The 4,339-nt window shown below is 53.5% G+C and overlaps 1 protein-coding gene across 1 annotated transcript in view; it reads left to right on the top strand.

The window, feature by feature from the left end:
* The window catches only part of ARL16 (ADP-ribosylation factor-like 16), a 12,023-nt gene that overhangs the window by 6,605 nt on the left and 1,079 nt on the right, over window positions 1–4,339 (top strand). The gene's annotated exons all lie outside the window — the stretch shown is intronic.

Here is a 4,339-nt window from a genome sequence, read left to right as displayed (position 1 = left end):
AAAGAAAAGGCCGGGTGCAGTGGCTCACGCCTGTAATCCCAGCACTTTGGGAGGCAGAGACGGGCGGATCACAAGGTCAGGACATCAAGACCATCGTGGCTAACACAGTGAAACCCCGTCTCTACTAAAAATACAAAAAATTAGCCGGGTGTGGTGGTGGGTGCCTGTAGTCCAGCAACTCGGGAGGCTGAGCTTGCAATGAATCGAGATCGCGCCACTGCACTCAACCATGGGCAACAGAGTGAGACTCCATCTCAAAAAAAAGAAAAAGAAATGGCCAAGTGTCAGAAGAACCTCTTCAAAGCTGAAATTCATTGAGTTCTTCAGCTGAGGGCATAAGAATCCCAGATGTAAGGTTAGCAAGAGTTAGGAGTTCTGGAGTCTTCCCTGCACGCCCAGGCTCTTGACCATCAACAGCCAGAAGCTCACAGTATCTGCTCCTCCTGTGGCTCAGCAGGGCTGTGTGTTAGAGCAGCATGTTCAGAATGAAACTGGCACACTTCAGCCTCGAGGACCTTTTGAAGTTGTGTGGCCCACGTGGCCTCGCGGGAACACAGATGCTCCAGCACCCGATGTGTTCAGGACTGGGTGGGGGAAGCTTCAACCCTGGAAACATCCCCCTGCTGTGTAGACCAGCCTGCCCCGTGGCCAAGGGCAGCGAGAACCCCGGCCACCCCTCGGGTTGCACGACTGTCTGTGCTAGAATTTTGCCCTTCCTGGGCAGAAAAGCTCAACATTTGGCTCAGGGCATAAGTGGGAAGAAATATCCACCAAGGGGTCGGGCACGGTGGCTCATGCCTGTAATCCCAGCACTTTGGGAGGCCGAGGCGGGTGGATCATGAGGTCAGGCGATCGAGACCTGGCTAACACAGTGAAACCCCGTCTCTACTAAAAATACAAAAGAATTAGCCGGACATGGTCGTGGGCGCCTGTAGTCCCAGCTACTCGGGAGGCTGAGGCAGCAGAATGGCGTGAACCCGGGAGGCGGAGTTTGCAGTGAGCCGAGATAGAGCCACTGCACTCCAGTCTGGGCAACAGAGCGAGACTTAGTCGCTAAAAAAAGAAATTGAAAAGAAATACCCACTGTGATTTTTGCCGTGAGGCATGAAAATACAAGGTGGCAGCCTGAGGTGCTTGTGGCCACCCAGCTGGAGGCCGGTGGGCTGCGCTTCCCAGCTTGCTTGGAGGAACGTTGTTAGTTGGGAGGAGGTGCCTTTTCTGAAGAAATCCTTGGTGCTGGACATGCTGATCCTGAATGAGTCCTAAGGGTACAGATTTCCAAGACCCGGAGGAGACCACAAGCCTGTGTTCCCGCCAGTGCTGGTGGTAGCTGGGTTCCAGGCAGGTGGAGCCAACGTGGTCTGGAGCTGGCAGCCACACTCTGGCACCTCCTCAGGTGGTTTTCAAGGGTGGCTTCCAGCCAGGGAGCCCTACGCAGGCGTGGCATGACACCACGGAGGACAGTCTCGGGATGGGCGGATAAGGACCCTCCTTGTCTGCTCCTGACAGGCCGGGTGCTGTAGGCCACTTTGAATGACCCACGTTCCCAAAACCATCAGGTCCCCACTTTGCTGGCACACAGTGTCAATTGGGGTGTCCTGTGGGGTGGATGAGGGGTGCTAGGGACTCCCCTGGCCTTGTCACCCAGACCCCCACCCGACTTTAGGGTCCCTGCGCTCAGCGGCTATTCTGGGCCCAGGCACACTGGATGCCCCCCCCCCCCCCCCCCAGTGCACATGCCGGAGCCCATTTCACTCCTGAGTCTGGGAAAACTGATGCTGCTGAGGACCCCACTGTTGTGAGTCATCTCTGCCTGTGGGCTCAGCGCAGATGTAGCACCTGGAGATGAATTTTTTTTCTTTTGTTTTAGAGATGGGGGTCTTGCTCTGTTACAGCCCAGGCTGGAGTGCAGAGGCACAGTCACAGCTCACAGGCCCACATGGTGCAGCGGCCAGGCAGAGGCACTCCTCCCTTCCCAGACGGTGGGGCGGCCTTGACCTCTCGGGTTTGAGTGATCCTCCCATTTCAGCCTCCCGAGTAGCTGGGACCACAGGCACACTGCCACCACAGCTGACCTGAATTGTCTTTAACGGTTTGGAGTTCCCATGAAACTAAATGCTAATCAAAGGATAGCTGTGGGTAAAAGAAAGAGATCAGACTGTTACTGTGTCTATGCAGGAAGTAGACATAAGAAACTCCATTTTGTTCTGTACTAAGAGAAATTCTTCTGCCTTGAGATGCTGTTAATCTGTAACCCTAGCCCCAACCCTGTGCTTGCAGAGACACATGCTGTGTTGAGTCAGGGTTTAATAATGGATTTAGGGCTGTGCAGGATGTGCTTTGTTAAAAAAGTGCTTGAAGGCCGTATGCTTGCTCAAAGTCATTGCCATTCTCTAAACTCAGTACCCAGGGACACAATGCACTGCGGAAGGAAGGGCGCAGGGACCTCTGCCCAGGAAAGCCGGGTATTGTCCCAGGTTTCTCCCCATGTGATAGCCTGAGATATGGCCTCGTGGGAGGGGAAAGACCTGACCGTCCCCCAGCCCGACACCCATAAAGGGTCTGTGCTGAGGAGGATTAGTGAAAGAGGAAGGCATCTGTCTCCTGCTCATCCCTGGGAATGGAATGTCTTGGTGTAAAACCCGATTGTATGTTCTATTTACTGAGACAGGAGAAAACCGCCTTAGGGCTGGAGGTGAGACATGCTAGCGGCAATACTGCTCTTTAATGCACCAAGTTGTTTGTGTACGTGCACATCAAAGCACAGCACCTTTCCTTAAACTTATTTATGACACAGAGATCTTTGCTCACATGTTTTCCTGCTGACCCTCTCCCCACTATTACCCTATTGTCCTGCCACATCCCCCTCTCTGAGATGGTAAAGAGAGTGATCAATAAATACTGAGGGAACTCAGAGACCAATGCCAGCACTGTCCTCCGTCCTCCATATGCTGAGTGCCGTTCCCCTGGGCCCACTGTTCTTTCTCTATACTTTGTCTCTGTCTCTTATTTCTTTTCTCAATCGCTCGTCCCACCTGACGAGAAACACCCACAGGTGTGGAGGGGCTGGCCCCCTTCAGATAGTATTATATAGTGTGTGAAATTACATCATTAATATTTTTTCCTCAAAAAAAAAATCACATTAATAAATGTGTGATAAGGTTGGCTGCTGGGAAGCAGAGGTTGTGGTGAGCCAAGATCGTGCCATTGCACTCCCGCCTGGGCAACAAGAGCAAAACTCCATCTCAAAAAAAAAAAAAGAAAAGCAGGAGGGGTGAGCTGGCCTCTCCTGAAACCCCAGCACTGCGGAAATCAAGGCAGGCTAACCTCTTAAGCCCAGGACTTTGAGACCAGCGTGCCACTGCACTCCTGCCAAGGTGACAGCAAGGCCCTGCCTCAAAAAAAAAAAAGAAAAAAAAAACGCCAAGTACAGTGGCTCACGCCTGTAACCCCAGCACTTTGGGCGGCCAAACCAGGTGGATCCCTTGAGTCCATAAGTTCGAGACCAGCCTGGGCAACGTGGTAAAACCCCATCTATACAAAAAGCACAAAAAATTATTTGGGTGTGTTGGTAAGTACCTGTTGTCCCAAGTACTTGGGAGGCTAAGGTGGGAGGATCGCCTGAGCCCCGGCTTGAGGCTGCAGTGTACTTATGCCACTGCACCCCAGCCTGGGCAACAAAGAGGCCCTAAAAACCACCAGGGGTTTCCTTCCCAGCAGCTGAAATCTGAGAATCGTGGATGCAGTGGAGAGCATGAGCGCTCTCCCAGCCCTGTGGGACGCCTTCACTTAGCCACACAGGGGCCGACACACGCCCAAAACCAAACGCACCGAGCGAGTGGGAGTGCCGAGCGAGTGGGGGTGCCGAGCGAGTGGGAGTGCCGCCCGCTGCCGCCCCAGCCCTCTCCCAGGGAAAGGCCACCCCCTTCCAGCTGCTGCATGTGCTCTGGGGCTGAGTTCTGGCTGCTGCAAAACCAACATCCCAACGCCAGGGCTGGGGCCACCCGGTACATCACAAGGTGGGAAAACCATTCATCCGACAGAAACACGTCCATAAGAGGAAAACAGCCCTGACTTTAAATATCTATTCTCCACATTAAAACTTTTAACTAAAAGGTAAACTTTAATGTCGAAAATGCAAACTTGGGGAAGACAGAAAAGATCACATACAAGGCTGTCACTTCACAGTTGGAAGGTTGCACAGCGGCTGGGCACAAGCGCTCCTCACTTCCCAGATGGTGGGGCAACAGCCGGGCAGAGGCGCTCCTCACTTCTGAGATGGTTGGCAGCCGGGCAGAGGTGCTCCTCACTTCCCAGACAGTTGGCGGCCGGGCAGAGG

This window comes from Mandrillus leucophaeus, unplaced genomic scaffold (assembly GCF_000951045.1).
Source record: "Mandrillus leucophaeus isolate KB7577 unplaced genomic scaffold, Mleu.le_1.0 Scaffold1, whole genome shotgun sequence".
Classification (NCBI taxonomy): domain Eukaryota; kingdom Metazoa; phylum Chordata; class Mammalia; order Primates; family Cercopithecidae; genus Mandrillus; species Mandrillus leucophaeus.
Note: the sequence above shows the minus strand (reverse complement) of the source record. Positions and strands in the feature narration are given on the sequence as shown.